Below are 20,300 nucleotides of genomic sequence, written 5' to 3' on the forward strand. Positions count from 1 at the left end.
TGAACAGAACTCTGCAATGTTTGGCTGAATTTAAGAAAGTCTGAGTTTTTAATCGTTCTCCACATAAAGTCAACAGTAGGAATAAAATGATGAACTCACAATATTGAAGGAAAAGAAACATTTTGACTTTACAAAATAGTTTAATTATTTAGCTCGAAATAAGCATTAAAGTTTAAAATAAAACCTTTATTGTAAATACATGAAAACATTAACATGATACTAAACAAGTGATATTAAAGATTGTTAAACAAAACTTAACATTTCTGATTTTTACTCTAGAGAAAAATAAAAACAGGAAATACTGTTTGTTGGCTAAACTCCTTAATCTAGGTTTCACACTGGGATTAAAAAAAATGAAATGTAAGATGAACAAAATTCTATTTTGTTTGCAGATATAAAAGCATGCTGTTCTTGGGAGATAACATTAGCTTTTGCTGATATCAGAAAATGTCCATCACTTAATTTTCTACATTAAAAGACAGAGATGGTGGTCAGAAATATGAAATACAATCAATTTTTATTTTTATTTACAAGTTGGTCAGTATGTGACTGTCCATGGACACCAGCACGAGGCACAAGACGGGTTCTACTTCCAGGTTCCATCGTGGGAGAGTCACCAGATGGGTTCTACTGCCATCTGTGTAAATCATAGCTTTCAGATATTACGTTAGAATAAGGGGTCGTACGTCTTTCATCCACTTTGTTGAAGCGGTGAAACACTTACCCTGAGCTTGGTTCTGTTACTGTAAATGTCTGCACTGACACAAGCACTATTACCTCATCATTTCATTAAGCATTTTATTTATGTTTTCTTTGATGTTTATGCACAATTTATGCATAATCAATGTAATCTGTTCATTAGACAGTTTGTTTTAAATGCATAAATACAAAGTTTTTGACATTCCACCTACAATGTTTTATAGACTTTATAGAACATCAATCAATCAATCAATCTTTATTTGTATAGCGCCAAATCATAACCAATGGTATCTCAAGACACTTTACAGTAGAGCAGTCTTAAGGACGGACTCTTCATTTTATGGATACACACATATGCATATATACGTATATACACATACATATGTATCCCACACCCAACATGAATTCATCATGGCGGCAAGGAAAACCTTCTGTTAAGCAGCAGGAACCTTGTGTGGATCCCATTCCTATGATGAACAGCCATCCACGTTATGCTGTGTTGGGTGTGTGCAGAGGAAAGGGTGGAGACAGAGCCGCTGAGACTCTAACTCCACACTGAGGATCCCACGGACCTGCAAGACAAAAGCCAGAAGGAGTACAGGAGCAAACACACAAGGGAAGAAGCAGACATAGAGGGAGTGATAGAAAGAGGAATGGGACCCTCTCCGGTCCCTCTCTAACCTAAATGACCTCTCTCTTAACGCCCTCTCCAACCTCTCTCCAACCGAGCATGCGAGACCCCCCCCCCTCTACAGTCTATGTCTATTGCATCTTAACTATGAGCTATGAGCTGGTTCCTAACTAAAAGCTTTATCAAAGAGGAATGTTTTGAGCCTAACCTTAAAGGTAGAGAGGGTGTCTGCCCCCCGAACCGTGGTTGGTAGATGGTTCCAGAGAAGTGGGGCCTGATAACTGAAAGCTCTTCCTCCTATACTACTTTTAGAGACGAATGGAACAACGAGTAGTCCAGCATTTTGAGAGCGTAGTGTTCTGGGGGGATTGTATGGCACTACAAGCTCCTTGAGATAGACTGGTGCCTGTCCATTTAGGGCTTTATAAGTGAGAAGAAGAATCTTGAATTCTATTCTATATTTTATGGGAAGCCAATGCAGAGAGGTTAATACAGGAGTAATGTGATCTCTTCTCCTAGTTTTAGTCAGTACACGTGCTGCAGCATTTTGAACCAGCTGAAGTGTCTTAAGCGACTTGCTCGGGCAGCCTGCTAAAAGAGAATTACAATAATCCAGTCGAGAGGTAACAAAAGCATGGACTAGCTTTTTGGCGTCGCCCTGAGACAGGATAGATCTGATTTTAGAAATGTTACGGAGGTGAAAGAAGGCAGTTCTTGAAGTTCTTGACCATACTGTCAGCATTTCTTGCTTTCAGAGATTCCTAAAGATAGGAATAGTTTTCTTACTAGAAAATGTTTTATTAGATGCTCTGACACATTGGATGTATTGACACAAACACTTACCTCATTGAATTGTTTTATTTATCCAGGTTAGCCACACCATGTCTTGTTCTCATGTACATTTTTTTTAAATGTTCTCTAATAATAATAATAATAATAATAAAAAAGAACCTAGTTTGATCTTTATACACATTTTTGTACTTTTTTTTGCATGGGAGAGAACTTTTACTCTGAGTACATTTTAAATGATCAACTTTTTACTTTTACTTGATTAGTAACTTTACTTCGACTTAAGTAAAATGTCATCAAAGTAACAGTACTTCTACTTAAGTAGACTTTTTCTGTTCTCTTTCAACCCCTGGTTGCTATAGATACGATTAACAGACTGATGAAAATAACGGTGATGGGTACAGAGTCAGAGCGTGCAGCAGGAGTCGCCAAAAGATGGATGTTCCTGTCAGATTTCCAAGTATCTTGATCATTTAAAAAACAATTCACAAAAAACAGAAAAAAATGACAAAATTCACAAAAGCTCTTTTCACTAATATTTCCTCCCGTTTCTTTTGTTTCTGTTTTCCATGAATCTCTCATCACTCGTCTGTCAGCCTGATTATTTACAGTAAGTACGTTACTCACTACTACACGGGTCACTATAAGTGAAACACTGAGGTATAAAGAGTGCTGATATATTTACTAAAGTAGAAGAATTTACTGTTACTTGATTGAAATTGTACTCAAGTACAATTTTTATTTTTGGTAATAAATCTTGGTACGGGTCCCTTGCATACATAAACATCTCATGTAGAAACTTAAAAAGGAAGAGACCAAATCTACCACAATTACGACTTTATTTATTTTCCACAAAGGCATCTGTATGAGGTTTGTAAGAATGTACAATTATTAATAAAATAAAACACCAATTAATTCAAAAATTAAAAAAATCAATAAATTCTCAGGTTCTAAGTATAGATACATTTATGAACTCTGAGAAAATAAACGGTGCCGTGTCTGGGTGGGGGTCTCCGGGTGCCCCCCCCCCACCGTCTGCCCGTGGACGGGCTGCGGTTCAGCGAGGTGCTGCGCCGCCTTGGGCGGGGTGGGGCTAGTGGCTGGGGCCCGCTGTCCTCCGGGCTGTGCTGGCGTCGGGGGTGTCTCATGTCGGTGCGGGGGTGATTGGGGGTGGTCTCCGTGGGTGGGGGGGGCTCTGCTGGCGACATTGATGTGGGGTTGCGGTGCCTGGCTGGGGGAGCATGGGTTCGCCTACCTATCGGTCCGTGGCTGGCGGGGTGGCCCTGCTTGGGTGGTTGGTGGCGTCCTCTCTTGTCAGGGGGGGCCGGGGCCGCCCACCTGTGGAGGGTGCTATGTCGTGGTGTCGTGGGGGCCTATGCTGGCCCTGGTGTGGGAGCTGGCCTCTCTCCTGCGCGGTCGCCGCCTGCTTTGGCGGGGCGGGCCGCTGTGGGCCAGCTGGCGGTGGGGATCGCCTCCTGAACTGCTGGGGGATGTGGCTGGTGCCTGGCTCCGCCTTGGGGGGGGGGTCCCGCCGTGCTCCGTATGGCCGCCGCGGTTCGGGGGGTTGCCGCGGGTGGTCTCCGGTTGTGCTGCTCGGCGCGGTGGGTCTCTGGGGGGTGTGGAGGAGTGTTGCTGGGGGCTCCCTTTGCGGGGTCTCTCCGGGCGGTGCCGGCCTGGTGGGGCGTGGGGGTGACCCTTCCCTGCGGGTGGGGCTTGGCGCTTGTCTCGTCTCCTGGTTGCCTTGGGGGCGTGCCTCGCGGCGTATGGGTCGGCTTGCCGCGCCGGTGTGGGAGGTGGGCGCGCTGGGTGGTGCCGGCGTCTGCGCCGGGGTTGGGGCGGGGTTGCTTGGCGCTCCGGGGTGGTGCTCTTTGCTGGGGGGCGGCTCTAGCTGTTCCGGGGGTTGAGGTTGGTATTGGCCGCTTGGTAGGTCTGTCCTGCTATCTGCGGACGGGTGGGTGGGTTCTGCACCTTTGGCTGGGGGCTACTGCTCCGCATCGGTTGTGTGCCATTGGGGTCCCTCTCTCCTGTGGTGGCGGTCTGGGGCGCATCGCGCGGGCGGCATCAAGGAAAGGCGATCTGGCGCGCTCTGGGGTGCCTGGTCGGTGCGCCTGGGGGCCGGCGAGGCAGCTTGCATCATCCCCTTGGTGCCCTCGGCGACTATGGGCGTGGCTGTCGTCCCTGGGGGCGCTGCTCTCGGTGCTGCTTCCGTTCTGGGTCCTTCTGGCCTGGGGTCTGGGCCCACCGGCGGGCGCCCGCCGGCTGCCCGTTCTGCGCGGCTCTGGCCGTCTCCTGGGCGGGGGCCTTGGCTCCTCTGCTGGGGTCTCGGGCGGGGGGCTCTCTGGGCCCTTCCCTCGAGGGGTTGGGTGCTTGGGTGTGGGTGGGTGGGGGCGGCTGGATGCTGGCGGGGGGCCTTGGGGTTGGGGATTGGGGTCGGTGGGGGGATGCGCTGGGTGCTCGGCTGCTTGGGGCTTCCTCGGATGTGTGTGTGGGGGGCGGTGGCTGCCTCTCATCGAGTTGCTCGGCCGTGAGGGGTTGCCTGGGGCTCCCTGGCCCCCGCTCTTTCTGCTGGCCTGGCTGCATCTGCGGGCCCAGGGCAGTTCCTGGGTTTGCTGTTGCGGTTTTTTTTTTTTTTTTTACACATATACTGGTATACGATGCACTGGCACGCCATGGGATGTGGGATAAAACTCATACTGGGTTTAACCTTAGACACGTTAATCCCAAATACCTGCTTTAGGTACTACCATTCACTTATTCCCCCTGTCCACAGCCACCACCATTATAGCTAAGCCTCACACTTGCCACCATACTGGCTGGATTACACAACATAATAAGCACAATATATTCTACAACCTCACATCTCACCCTCACTGCAAAATAGTCTATTCTTCCCCACCTTTTCTATTTCCTGCCTTGAGTCTCTCCTCCCTGCTCCCTTTCCCCTCCCCTTCCCCCTCCACTTAAGTGTAACACTGCTCTCCCTTTTTATATCCTCCCTATAATAAAAGATTTTTTACCCTTCCTTAGGGAGGGCTGGTGATGGTCACAATTTAGCAATAAAATAAATCAATGTATTTTATTGTAATAAAAAAATATGCATTGCTGTCTCATAATGATTGCACTTCCTATGGTGTTGACCTTTGACAGCATGTGCAGACAAGGAAAAAAAAAGAAAATAACCTCCATTCAACGCTGTTTTGGTGCCGTACATTACGTTTAAACGTAATGTATCACATCATAGCCGATCAATCAGATTAATCTGATTGACCGGCTATAATGTGATGCATTACGTTTAAACGGCTATGATGTCATGCATTACGTTTAATCTCATTGATCGGCTCTGATGTGATGCATTACGTTTAACCTGATTGATCGGCTCTGATGTGATGCATTACGTTTAATCTGATTGATCGGCTGTGATGTGATGCATTACGTTTAATCTGATTGATCAGCTATGATTTATTTATTTATTTATTGGAGGATAAAGCTCACTTCCCTGGTTCTCTGTAGACTTCACAAACCAGAGATGCTTTCCATTCAAACCAATCCTAGAGCAGTTAAAGGGTGTGAACAAAACCATTAGCCCCACCCCCTGTGACCTGTAGGTAATAGGGAGCAAAGACCTCAGTGAGAATTGAACTCACGACCCCTGGTTTCCAAGACCATTGCTTTAACCTCTGAGCTATGAGGCCGTGTGTGTGGGTGTGTGTGTGTGTGTGTGTGTGTGTGTTTGTGTTTGTTTGTTTGTTTGTTTGTTTGTTTGTTTGTTTGTTTGTTTGTGTGTGTGTGTGTGTGTGTGTGTGTGTGTGTGTGTGTGTGTGTGTGTGTGTGTGTGTGTGTGTGTGTGTGTGTGTGTGTGTGTGTGTGTGTGTGTTATCCCCTTCAGGCTTGATATTTAAAACCATCTTATCCTACAGCTAAAATGTGCTATTGTGAGCAGCTAGACAGATAGAAGTACTACTTTTAAAAACATTAGGACTGTTGGTTGAATATTTTAGAAGTTATGACAATGTGTTGACAAAGAGTTGAAGGTAAAGCTGTCCCTCTACTCTAGAAGTTGGTCAAAGCTAAACATGGAACTCATTGAAGGGCTGTGAGTCAAAAATGGTTAAAGATACAGAAAAGTTGAAGGTATTCACTGAAAATGAACAAAGAGCTGAACATTTTAAAAGTTGAAATGAGTTTAAGAACTGCTGACCAGTGGAACGTTACATTTCAAGGTGAACTTCATTAAAATTAATTACAAAGTTGAATAGTTATTAAAAAACTCAAATTCAAAATGACAAAACTTGACAAAAACATCTAAAGTGTAGTCTGTAATTCTGCCTCCATCTACATTTTAGTTTCTATAATCAACATCAGATTAATTCTAATCAGTATATCGTTAAAAGGGATTTCATTCCATGAACATATTTAAACATATTTAAACATTCATTTCATTTAATGTTCATCAAATTTTAGCATTATTTAATTTAATATATTTGATCTTCCTATGATAATATGACCCACATTTAATCACAAAAGGCAGCTTAGAACAGATCAATGTTGACAGGTTGTCATGGCAACTCAGGGTAAAATGGAAGCTCTCTGTTGACAGGATGTCATGGCAACTCAGGCTAAGATGAAAGCTCAATATTGACAGGTTGTCATAGCAACTCAGGCTAAGATGAAAGCAGCAGAATCTCCATCATTCTACAGAATCTCCTCGCGCACCGTCAGAAACGACTAAAGTAGCTTTAATAATATAGATTAACGTTGACCAGCAGATGTCATCAGTGAGCAACGTTGAAGAACAAAGTAAGTTTATAATAATAATAATGTCAACTTTAATGACTAATTTAGTGATTTTCCAGAATCCTGTGAGTAAATACTGCTTGTTTGATTCTAAACTTATTTACATATTTAGTAACAATCTTGTGTGAATGAGATGATAATGTAAAGATCTTTGAAACGACTTTGTCATAAAAGCTCTATTGAAATTTGTTCATTTTAACATTTAGTCTGAATTTGATAATTTTATACTGTGTGTGTGTATGTATGTGTGTGTGTGCGTGTGTGTGTGTGTGTGTGTGTGTGTAACCCAAAATCAGATGCTGAGTCAGTGTGACAATAACAATGTTTATTTAAAGGGCACATGTTACGCTAAATTAACTTTTCTGTTCTTTAAACATGATAAAGTGTTATTAGGGCTTCATACACATGTCCTAAATATAGTTATTAATTAATTCCCTCAATCGTTAGTTAGAGGGTGATTTGCTCCTTTCTTACTACAGGGTGAGCCCAAACACCTCGCTACATTTTGATGATGCGTTCCCACTTTGATGACGAATTTGACTCGGCACTGAGCTGGAGAAGCCACGCCTCCAGGAAGCTCTCTGCCATGATTGACATGTAAACAAACATGTGTTTATAAAGCAGCATGAGCTCGGCTACGGATTTCAATATGTATTTCAATGAATTAACGGCCATTTTGAGAAAAATGACCATAACGACCACTAGGGGAGGTTGCTGAGGTGGATCCACATCCTAAAATAATCAGTAGTGTTGATGCCATCTATGTACCAAGTTTTATGCTTTTAACCCAAAGTGCACGATTCTACCAACAATTCTTCCTGAACCGCCCACTACTGGTACTGATCCAGGATTTGTGGTGGAGAACATGACCTGACTTTAATCAATAAGTTCAGGGATATTTTGTTTTCTGTTTTATTCACACAAATGATTCTTTTTTTTTAAAATTTCATTTATTTAGAAATATATTACAAATACATTTAAACAAAAAACGTTTTTTTTTTATTTTATATGTAATATAAAGATGTATGAGAGCAGCATTAATATCACCATTTTTCCCCTCAGGGATCAATGATTTACTGAATATGATCAGGTTTATCGATTAAGTTTTGATCAACTTCATTTAAATTAAACTAATTTAAATCATCCTGATGACATCATTCCAGACTATAATGATTAAACAAAAACAAATACATCAGTTATTTCACCACTAGAGGGCAGAATATTGTACAGTATTAGAAGCTATCAAGTTATCATGAACCTATGATGTTTCAGACTCTACAATCCCTGTCATCGTTGGTCTCGTCCACAACAACAGAACAACTGCAGCTCTTCACCAGAAATGGCCGTAGCTTCACAGACACATAAACGTTACGTGGGAACTGGTCTGCTCAGTATTTTGGTAGTTTAGACGTGTTTCAGGTGGACGCTTCAACATGTTGTTTAGCTCAGGACCAGGAGGGGTGCTGGGGTGCACCAAATGAAGGGTCCCCTTTAACATTTCCCTTTACCTCACGATGACAGCGTTTCATTCACATTATGTCACTTTCTGCATTTAACAGTGGATTTTATTTTTATTGGTAGATTCTGTCATTCTGTCTATGATTCTATTAACACAGATATTATAGGACCATAATTAGCCAATCATGAGCTCATTACAAGTTGTTCATTAATCCTGCAAGAACAAAGTCAAACCTCAAAGTCAAACTGTTTCCTCTGAAGACCTTCATTTACAAATCAATGGGAATTTAAATTATTCAGCCACAAAATCTAAATATTTTCCTCCACATCATGTGATCTCTGAACAAACTGATCATTTTAGTCAATTTCAAAGTGATGACACTGCAAAGGATGAATGAATATTTCTAGATCCTTCACGTTCATTCTGTCTCTTCCATCCTTCAGGTGGAGCTGATTCTATGCTGATGTTACAGGTGAATGGAGGATTGTGGAACCACTCAGCCGTGACAGCAAACATGGTGAGTAATGAGTGGATTGAAGTTTGGTTCCTGACGTCCATGTGGATGTTCTATTGAAGTTGATCTACTACTGAAGCCTAATGCTATGTCTGATCCATCTTTAACAGCCACTGTTCTTTCTAGGAACACATTTAGAAACAAATGTTTGTTTGGTTCCTTCTCTGTGTTTAATTTCTAACTGTTCTACAGGACTCTGGAAGCCAGAACAAAGTGACACCTCAACGTTCTCAGGACGATGAATCTAAGAGAAAAACTTCAGAGCAAAGAGTTCAACAGCAGAGCCAAGCTGGAGTTAAAGCTAAACATACATGTGACCAATGTGGGAAGGACTTTAGCTTTAAATCACACCTCACTACACATCAAAGAATCCATTCTGGAGAAAAACTCTTCATCTGTGACGAGTGTGGAAAAGCTTTTGCTCAGAAACAGCACCTGAAGACCCATCAGCTTGTTCACAGTGGAGAGAAACCACACATGTGTGATGAATGTGGAAAGACTTTTAGTCTATCTGGAAACCTCCGTCAACATGTCCTCATTCATCATGGAATCAAAGCTCACAGATGTGAACAGTGTAGAAAGACTTTTACACAAAGATCACATTTAACGAGTCACATGCAGATTCACTCCAGAACAGAGTTGTATCACTGTGACCACTGTGGGAAAAGATATAAACACAAAAAAACCATCGCTGAACATATGAGATCTCACACTGGACATGAAGTGTGTCCCTGTGACCAGTGTGACAAAGTTTTTACAACATATCATCAGTTAAAATCTCACCAAATCAGCCACTCATCAGAAAGACCTCATAAATGTGACACATGTGGAACATCTTACAAGTGGAAATTAAACCTTAATCTCCACCAACGAGTTCATGAGAAGAATGTCTGTTCTCCACTCACATCTCTGTGTTAATGGAGACATGGAGCAGGAGTCATCTTCAGATCCCAGCGACACACTGATGGTGACGACACCTTCTGGTTCCAGTGTTGGACTGAAGAACCCAGAGATCAGGCTGCACAGGATTCCAACATAAACCTGCTGTCAGCTGGAAAATGGACACCAACAGTTCAGGAAGTTGTTATTGTTGAATAGTGTTTAGTTGTCTTTTGTATTGTGTCCATAGTTTAATGTTTGATTTATGTTGTTGCTGCCTGTTGGTATGTTAGACTGTTTATTTTCCCAAAGTTTGTTGTTCAGTGTTTTAAATAAATAAATGTGACACATTAATTCCAGTGCTCGTTGTTTTTTTACACTGTGATTTTCTTCCTTTGAATCATCACTGAATGAGTACAAATATCAGGTAATTTAAAACGTGTATTAAATCAAAATCATAAAGATGAGACAATAAGAAGAGATTGATTTTAGTCTTAGATTATCACAAAGGTCAGAGGTCATGATAACCACAAAGAACACATACATCTTTTAGAAAGAAAAACACAGTAAAAAGGTTTTTCTAATAGATTATAAACAGTTCTTAGAATGTTCTGTAAGAAGATGATTTGACGATTAGAAGAAGAAGAATTCTCTTCAGAATCCACCAACATGTAGGAAAAGCTTGTCCATCAGGAAGAACAGTTTCACTGTGTTGACCAGCGTTCCTGGTTTACTCCTTCAAAGTAACTAAATACTCTTGTTCTGTTGAGCAGCTACACTCACCTACTTCATCAACTCCCAATCCTCTCAGTGAGAGGGGAATTAGCTCAAATGGTAGAGCGCTAGCTGCTCAAAGGCAGGGGACAATTTTTACACTCCCTCACACAAAGGAAAAGATGCAAAAAGCAATAGTGAAATATCATAGACAGTATCACCTGTACCTCTATATAGATATTTCTGGTGTATTTTAACAGAGTCACTAGATGTGCTCCTTGCTGTGAGCTGGACTCAAACCCACAACCTGCTGCCAACACAAAGCCTGGGTCACACACACTCACACAGCAGGATAATAATAAGATTATTGTACCTGTGCAAGTGAGAGGTGTCCACATCCTCCAACTGTGTTTTTCTCACTGTAACATATCAGGAAAATGTTTATTTTTTTTTTAATTTTACATTATAAACTACATTATAATTGTTATGTATTTGTTTGAGATGTGCTCTTGTATTAATATGTACTTTAAGATTAAAAGTGACAGTTAATGTAGTCTACCATCAAGTATCTTTATTTGTTCTGGTTTGTAAACTGGACATTTCAAAAGGGTAAAAAAAAATACAAATAAAAATAATAACTGAAGATACTTATGTAAGCACTTTTTGGGAAACAAAAAAAACAGTAATAATTATTGAATTATGTCGATCAAAGTGTAATAAATGCAGCTTTTTAAAAAGGAAAATAATTCACTATAATGTACATTATACTGTTGTCATGTTTGTACTCACCTTCAAAAATTTGAATTAAAAAACTAAACTTAGACTTTAGATAAACATATTAGAAAAAGACAATTTTAGAATTAAATTTTGTATTATTTTATTGTGTAATGTTCCTTCATGCACCATTATCTTCTCTCTTTCTCACTGTACTGTGTACAGGACCATGTGTGTGTAAATATCTCCTATTGTTTATTACCCTGTTTATTTATCTACTGCTGCTGAAACACTGTAAATTTCCTCTTTGTGGGACAAATAAAGTTTATATTGTTTTATCTTAAATGTAACACTTAATGAAAAATCAAAAATAAACAGGTATATAAATATAATTTACTTGTGCAAACAATGCAAAAAAAAAAAATCCCTGAATCTATTTCCACATCTTAACTACAACTGTTAAATAGTTGTACAACTTCCAACTAAAGTTATATCTCTAAATCTCACCAGTAGATGTCCCCAGTGAGCTTGTGTTTATGTCTTGTTTTGTGCAGTAGTTGATGTTAGTTTGTCTTAAAACACTAAAAATCTATTGTTCTTATCTTTAATGAACTGAAAGCAGTGTTTACCATGTAAATCATCTTTTTCTGTATTCAGTAGACATTATAAATGTATCAAACACTAATGTACGCCTTAATATTATTGTCTTTATTATAATAAATAACTAGTTATTTTAACATAAGCACCACTGTTTGGCTCAGTGTAACACCCAATGTAATTTAGTTTTGCCTTAATTTATTCATCTTTAGCAATTGAATTGCATTCCATATATATCTGACATATTAAATATTAGAATAAAATAGTCTTCCAGAAATTTTAACATATAAGTAAAAAGTCTAATATTTAATTCTGACTAGTTATAACAGGATTTGTAAATATCTCAAATAACATCGTCACAGGTAATAATATTAACCAGAATCAGAATCAGAAGTCCTTTATTTATCCCAGGGAGAAATTACTTACGTTACAGCCGCTCAACAAATATTACAAATAAAAAGGATAAATGTTGAACAAGAAGAAAGAAAGAATAAATGTTTTAAAAGTACATAATTAAGTAAAAGGCTGTTAAAAATAAGGATTAGATACAGACACATTACAGTAGTAAAAAATAAAATAAGATAAATAATGTGACAGTGAGGTATCAGCTACCCTGATAGCAGTGTGTAATCCCCACTAGTTCTATTTACTGTAATATTACCAGTGAAAACACCACCCAATAGTGGAGAATAGGGACTTAAGGACACAACAACTCTGTGTTCCACAAAGAGGAAGACACTGTTCTACATTTACACATTTATTAGAGGAGTAATTACTAATGGTACAACTTCTGTTTTATTGATGGACAATGATATAATATGATGGAGAATTGTAGTCAGTAAAAAAAAAATATCTGTTTTCCTTAATTTGTTCACTAAATTCCTGTAAACAATTGTTCTAATGCAGTGGTTCCTAAACTTTTCACAGTCCGTACCCCTTCAAACATTTAACCTGAGGCCATGTACCCCCTACTCCTGTACACTATAATGTAATGCAGTGTTTTTTAACCTTGGGGTCGTGACCCCATGTGGGGTCACCTGGAATTAAAATGGAGTCCTCTGAAATGTCTAATAATTTATGATTAAAAAAAAAAAAAACTGATTAAAATGTATTTTTAAAATGTTTTAATTATAATTTTTCAAATCATAACACCACACACAAAACAAACTTAAATAACTGTATATTGTCACATTGTGTCACTAATCCTCACAACAACAAACATTATCAAAAGATAATTCTAGAAATAAAATAAAATAAATGTGTGTCTTTGTAGTTTTTTCATTTCAGATGTGATTGATCCACTGAAGCAGAGGATGAATGCTGTAACCATCACTGCTGTGTTACACATGGACCAAAGTTTCCTCTCAGCCTGTTGTTAATAGAAATAAAACACTTTCTCATCTGCTTTGCTTCACTTCATTTGGGGCCAACATTGTTGAATTGATTGATCACCACATTTGACTCTACACAGATATACAGTATGTATGAATAACGTGCTTCATTAGAGAAAATAAGACACAGAGTATTAAGAAAATGAGTGTTTTTCTTCTTTTTTAATGTAATATCTTTATGTAGGTCAAACAGTCAAACATTGTTTTGGGTAGTACATGTGAGTGACATATATAACATTCTGTCAACTGGACCTTCCATGCTGTGGTTGGTGGGTGGGTGGGATCAATGTGTGACAGAGGGACATGATCACATTCACTATTCACTGTACAGTCTTATCTTAGTGCTGTATGTAACATTACTGGTGGTGTTACTTTGAGGGTCAGTAACTATCAAGGCTATTGTCTGCATCTGTAGGGACGAGGAAACGCTGAAAAACTCTAATACAACCATTTTCAAGTCTATGTACATCCATCGTATGAATGTAGTGTGTGAGTGAGTGTTGGTGGTGGTCAGAGGGACCGATGGTTCACTATGGTAGCCTCACTTCTGTCAGTCTGCCCCAGGGCAGCTGTGGCTACAATAGTAGCTTACCACCACTGTGTGTGGAGTGAAATAATGATGCACATCAATGTAAAGAGCTTTGAGTGTCTATGAAAAGCACTAAATAAAATCTAATGCATTAATATTATTATTATCCACAGGTATCCATGAAGTTACCGTAGTATTGTAGTTGTTGTTAATGAATTCAACCAGGACTCTAAGCTATGCTTTATGACGACTGTGTCCTCTAGAACTAAAGTATCATCTTTACCTGTCCGTCACTCATGTTAAAGTTGTGCCAACTAGCAAACAAATCATTAATATATTTATATTTTGACTCACTTTCAAAGTTAAAATCAATAAACAGATGAATATCCAGCACTGTGGATGATGTCATTGTGATAAACTCTGACCTATAACCAGTCTCTGTAACTCACAGTGTGAGATAATTTTTTTTTTTATCCATGTCACCTCCAGGGCTCCGTATGTATTTATGAATATTTTTGAGACAAATCTCTCCTCATATAATGAATGGGTTTTTTTTAGCTTATGTTGGTTAAAGCTGTTTATGAATCACCACTAGAAAATGACACTATTTTTACTAAATAGTTTCTTTGTTCAATACCTCTGTGAACTGTAATTGTTTAAATTAATGTGTGTTCGTTACTGCAATTTTAGTAATATTATGTTAAATCTGGAAGTTTTGCATCTTTTCACAAAATAAGAATATTAAAAACATTTTAGTCATAAGTATTTAAATTAAAAATAATCTTTGATGAGCGAACCCACCACTATCTATCTTTAATCTGTATCTTGCTTTTGTGCAATGCTTTACTATAATAATATTAATCATTTGTATTTTGAACCTGTTACTAAGATATTTAAATTGGCTTTTATTTACTTGTTTGTGTTCTTTTATATGTGTATGTGAAACATTTTCATCAAAATTTAATAAAATGTCAAAAAAGTAATTTTGCTCATGTTTTCTCCTCATGTAAAGCATCTTTGTGGATATGGTGAAGACCACTATGTAAGTGTTAGAAATTATTCTGATAATAATAATATAACAATAATGCAAATGTCAATTACGTGGTAATAAAAATATGAGGGGGGGGCAAAAAAAAATCTGGCCTAGTGCACCAGAGAGGCTAGGGTCGGCACTGCCCGTCATTCTTTGGTTATTTTGTTTAAAAACCAAATTAAAAAATAGAAAAAACAGATTTTTTTTTTTTTGTTTAATTTAAAACCAGACTCAGGAAAACAGAAAAACCAAATACAAAAAAATGGTGTATTTCTGGTTGGTTTTAAAATCAAAATAACAATGGCAACATATTTTTTTCATTTTGTTTGTTTGTCTTTTTTATTATTATGAATATTTGGAATTTTGGTGTTGTTTACCATATCTGCATTGAAAAAGGAACCTTGGGATAAAATATTAATTGGAAAATATTTTCAAAAAAAATATCAAAATTATATTAATTCACTGGAACACATCTGTAACCTTTGCACACCCAGAAACACAATATATTATTACTGTAAATATGATGTCTGCTATTAAAAACTGTATATTACAATAGTTAGCATATTAGCACACACTTAGCTATAATAGAGCTTTTCATCTGTAAACCCTTCTTAGAAACCAATGATCACACAATGTGTTGCCTGTTATCTCACGCTACGAGGTGACTATTGTTGGAATTGTCCCTGTATAAATAAAGTTTCATTGAATTAATATGTGACCTTTGACAAATAAACAGTGGTTGCAAATATCAAACTACTTATGTGTAACTCTATTGTAGTCCAGTCATCACATTTATAAACTATCTTAGTCATCTAGGATCTGTGCACCCTCAGAAAATCAGCTGCTCACATTATTTTGACCTGAAATCATCTGATTTTCCACCGTTTGTAATTCTTCTCCAGTCTGCATTGACTCCTCCCACCAGAGCGTCATGTTTAAGGGAAGAAGAAAATGAAAATGTATGATTTATTATTCATTTTATTTATGAGTTAAAAAATGCAGCTATATTCTGAAAATGAAAAAGTATTTCTGTTAATGGATTTTAAATTGAATTATGGTACAGATATACTTCCATAGTTTATACAGTTGATGTAGCGTTCTTATTCTCTATTACAAGTTCACAGAGAAGCTGCAGTGTTTGCAACTGTCGTCACCTAAAAAAGACAAACAAACAAAACAATAAAATATGTTGACATTGTTATTTGGAATATTTTAAAACCAATCAGAAATACAACGTTTTTATCTGTATTTGGTTTTTCCGTTTTCCTGTTTCTGGTTTTAAATTAATTTTTAAAAAATCAGTTTTAATTTGGTTTTCAAACGAAATAACCAAAGAATGAAGGGTACATGGATTCAAACATGATCTAAATCATATTATTTCTGAGTGTTGTTATCTGTTGATAACGCTCTTGGTTCAGTTCATTAGTTCTAACCTGATAAGTTAATAATAAATGAGTGTTCAATGAACACGCCCTCTGAAGCTGTTTTGATGCACGGCACTGCTTCTCTTTAAACTCTTCACCACATTGTCCTTTTTGCTTTATTCCAGCCAGGAGAGGACCCTGGGCTATACCTGGAGAAGCAGCCTCTCTCCTCTCCACTGCTGGTTTTTGATGGAACATCCAGCTGTGTCGTTGTGGGAAACATGCCTGTGAGCACCTCCCCCAGGAGGAATTCTGGGAAACAATGTTGGTATTGATGTCATACTACTACACTCTGCACTTAACACACCCAAAGTGTGTTGCCAAGGTCCTCTCTGTCATTCAAACCGCGGACATTGGTGATGCCATCCATGATCAAGATGCTACTAGCACATATAGGAAAGCAATCGCTGAATGGAAATCATTGGTTGAAAAATAGGTGAATGTCAAGCAGCATTTTGTCAGGTCTGTTGTGTTTGTTTTTGTTTGCAATGCCTTTGAATTAGTTGTTTTGTGCCTGACTTGGCTAGCTACGCCACAAGTTTTCCCTCAGTGTCCTTAGGTCTCACATGTTAGATGGACCTTGAACTGAGACATGTTTGAATACTTTACATTGTAGTGTTGCACAAATGTTTGATCATTTTGTTTTTGCCTTCTTCATGTGACAAATCACAGCACTTTATACAGCAGCATATTATGTGTTTTGTTCATTGCTGTTTGTTTTGCTTTAAAAAAAAGTCTTAAATTGTCTTAAATTTGACATAAAAAGTGTGCAGCAACCACTGTTTCTGGTGTACGGTTCATACTGTTAATAAATGTTGATGGTACTCATACTCCTGGTTGTGATTCTGATAAGATGTTTATTCTAAGAACAAAAACTGGTTTTAAGGTTTTGGTTTTAGTTTTAATATAGATTTAGGTTTATTTCAAGATGAGTCAACTTGTATCAAGAAACAGCTTAATCATTTTTCACTAATGCTGAGTCATTTTTTACTTAGATTAGTTGTTTTCTTCTTGTTCTGAAGCTTTAATTTGCATAAATTAAAAAAAAAAAACTTTTTTTCTCAAGAATTATTTGCTTATAGTCAGTATATGTAACTTATTATTGTGCTGTAGGAAGTTTGATTTTAAGTAATTTAATCTAATAATCATACATTTCTGCTTATTTTAACCCTTTAGAATATTTATCAGGACCTTCTTATTTTAAGATTCAACATCTTTTTTTCAAGATTTCTTGTTTAATAAATTTAACTTGCTGCATGGACAGATAATGTCTCTTGTTTTAAGAATTCTCCTCAAATCTAGTGTTTTTTCTTATATTTTATCTCTAATTTGCAGTAAAGGCTTTGTTTTAAGATCAAATAGAGAGCAGCAGCTTTTCTGGGACAGTCCACAACAACAATAACTATGATATTGGTCAACAGATGAACTCCTCTGTCCTGTTGGTTAGGACAACGTGTCTAACAATAAAAGCCCATCATCACAGAGCTTCATTTGGACATTTCCTGATTAGCAATCATTTATTAGCTTTAGGTTTGGACCAGACGTGGGCCACACAATACTCAGTCTAGTATTGGCCACACCCCAAAGTAAACGCTCAAAATGAAGGAACAACACACAAAATAATAGCAAAACTGAACAAAAGGACAATAAAAGTACACAAATGTACTGTACAGTTTCACAAAATGACCATAAATATGCACAAAAAAAATCTAGAAAATACAACAAACAAACATGAATAACTCATTAAATACAAAACGAGAAGAATACACAAAGACCCTGTCCTCTGAAGCTGGATTTCCTCTTCTCTCTCTCTCTCTTTAACTTCCTGCATTTAATCAGTGTGTGCTGTACTCAGACTCTGGATAACTTCTTACCAGGCTAAATCACCATGGTAACTTAGGCTGAACACCTAACCTGGTCTGTAGGTGTTATATTGTATTACAGTGCATTATTCTAAATGGTAAAATAGGTTCTATTGTTTTCAGTGGTTTGTTGTGTCGCAGAATTGCATTGTTTTGTCTTGATATTTGAAATAAATACATGCTAACCACAATATTATTTCTAATGAAATTCAGTACATCGACACGTCTGCTATATGTTGTCACCACTAAAATGTAGTATTTTTTTTGTAGATCATCACCAACTCAGGTTGTTCCAGGCTGATTAAAACCATCCCATCTGAGCTGGGACATGAACTGATCCATTTATTCACACATTAGTTCTTCTAATGTCTTTAAACACTTTTATTGATACACACAGACCTGGTCAGAGAAGGTTACACTCCCAGTTAGAATCATGGAAAATAACATTTGCTCCATCTCAGTATCTAGTTTAGACTTTTTTTAGACCTGTGTCCTGGGTATGATGGGTTCACAAGGTGAACAGTACTCAGCCATGTTGGGAAGTCCAGAAATCACACAGCATTTCACCCAATCATTGTGGTCCATGCCAGAAAATACTACAGACCAAGTATTTGTAGTGTAGTCATAGCACTCAACAATTCTGTTTCCTGTGCTACAAGAAACAACAAAGATCTGCTTGTTCATCACTGCAATGTCAAAGAATCTGTGTGTGTGGGCCATTTCAGGGACATTGTACCAGGTGTTGGTCACTGGGTCATAAGCCTCAGCAGACCTCAGATCTCTGGACCCATCGCATCCTCCAACTGCAAAAATGTGGCCCATATATGCAACGACTCCAAGTCCACACCGATGTGTTCCCATAGGAGTGATCAGTGTCCACTGGTTGGTGTCTGGGTTGTAATACTCAGCAGTATTCAGTACTCTATTACTACATCCTCCACATATGTAAATCTTGTTGTTCAGTGTGGTGCAGCTGGCGTAGATCCTCTCTTCATTCATTGATGCAATGAACGTCCACTGGTTGGTGTTGGGCTGGTAGCGTTCAGCAGTTCTTAGTGAGGTACCATCATCCCTGTAGCCTCCCATAGCGTAGATGTATCCCTTTAGCACAGTAACACTCACAAAGTTCTGTGACTCCTGCATTGGTGACATCTCCTGCCAAGTGTGTGTGTCTAGGTTAAACCTCCACACTCTGTTAGAGGGGTCAGTCATTCTTAAACCACTACCCACAATGTAGAAGCATCTACCAAGGAAGACAGTGCTGTAGAGGTCTAAGTGAGTCATGGAATCCTCCAGACTAGGATTAGTCTGAACTGTGATCCAGCTGTTAGTTCTGTAGTCAAAGGCCTCTATGGTCTTAGAAAATATTCTAACCATCATTAAGATGGCGTTTGGCAAGCGACGGCAAAACAAGGTGTTGTTGATCCCAGACTCAGAGCAGAGTAACGAAGGTTGAGACATGACTTTAAGGGTATCAGAGACCAAGAGGTGGGACTCAGGGTTTGTTTTTACCACATCATTGTTAAGCACATTGTCTGTGATGTAACTTTTGTCCATCAGCCCCAGTCGTACCTTTGGTAACAGAGTAGAAATGGCTCCCTGTCGTTCCTCAGGCATGTGGTTTATCCATCTTAAAACACTTTGATAAACTGTGCTCTCCTGGGTCACAGTAAGGTCATCCTGACCAAGGATATCAGCCAGCTCCTGCTCCGCAAGCTGCAAAAACTCTTCACAGAGTGAAACCTCCTCAAAATTTTCACAGATAAAGTGAAAGGCCTCATACTTCAGTTGAAACAAAATGGGAATATAACAGGCATTTGCAAACTGCCACAGCCCAATGCAGTTTTCTGTACAGAGATGATCCTCAAGGACTTCAAAGCATGTTTGTTCCAGACTCTTTACATTGAACTGATGCACTTCCATCATTAGATCAAAATTATTGCTGTTATCAAAGATATAATAAGTAAAGTCACTGAGTCCAAGGAGTTTGTGAAATGTTCTGACAATAATGATCATGTGAAGATCCAAGCATTTTAGAACTTCAAAGATCAAAGCATTTTAGAACCTAGAAGATCAAAGCATTTTAGAACCGAAAGCTTCCATTTCTTCCAAACAGAATGTTACCATAGTTACCAGCAAAAGAGCTTTTGCTGAGTGTTGTTAAGTTGACAATTTGTTATATTCTTCAGTAATTTTGTTATATTTTAGTTTTAAAGGGTGTAATATAGTTCACATACATAATATTGTTGTTTCATGTTTTCAGCATTTCTG

General features: G+C 38.4%; 1 long non-coding RNA gene and 1 other non-coding gene across 2 annotated transcripts; one reads left to right on the forward strand and one right to left on the reverse strand.

Moving 5' to 3' along the window:
* Positions 1-386: 386 nt before the first annotated feature.
* On the forward strand, positions 387-2,729 carry LOC114460610 (uncharacterized). The gene is made up of 3 exons (XR_003673691.1): positions 387-641; positions 2,482-2,579; positions 2,716-2,729. It is a non-coding gene; the product is annotated as an uncharacterized LOC114460610 (long non-coding RNA).
* Positions 2,730-5,738: 3,009 nt separating this feature from the next.
* trnap-ugg (transfer RNA proline (anticodon UGG)) lies at positions 5,739-5,811 on the reverse strand. The gene has a single exon. It is a non-coding gene; the product is annotated as a tRNA-Pro (tRNA).
* Between the last annotated feature and the right edge of the window lie 14,489 nt (positions 5,812-20,300).

The sequence above is a fragment of the Gouania willdenowi genome, unplaced genomic scaffold, assembly GCF_900634775.1.
Source record: "Gouania willdenowi unplaced genomic scaffold, fGouWil2.1 scaffold_54_arrow_ctg1, whole genome shotgun sequence".
NCBI lineage: Eukaryota > Metazoa > Chordata > Actinopteri > Blenniiformes > Gobiesocidae > Gouania > Gouania willdenowi.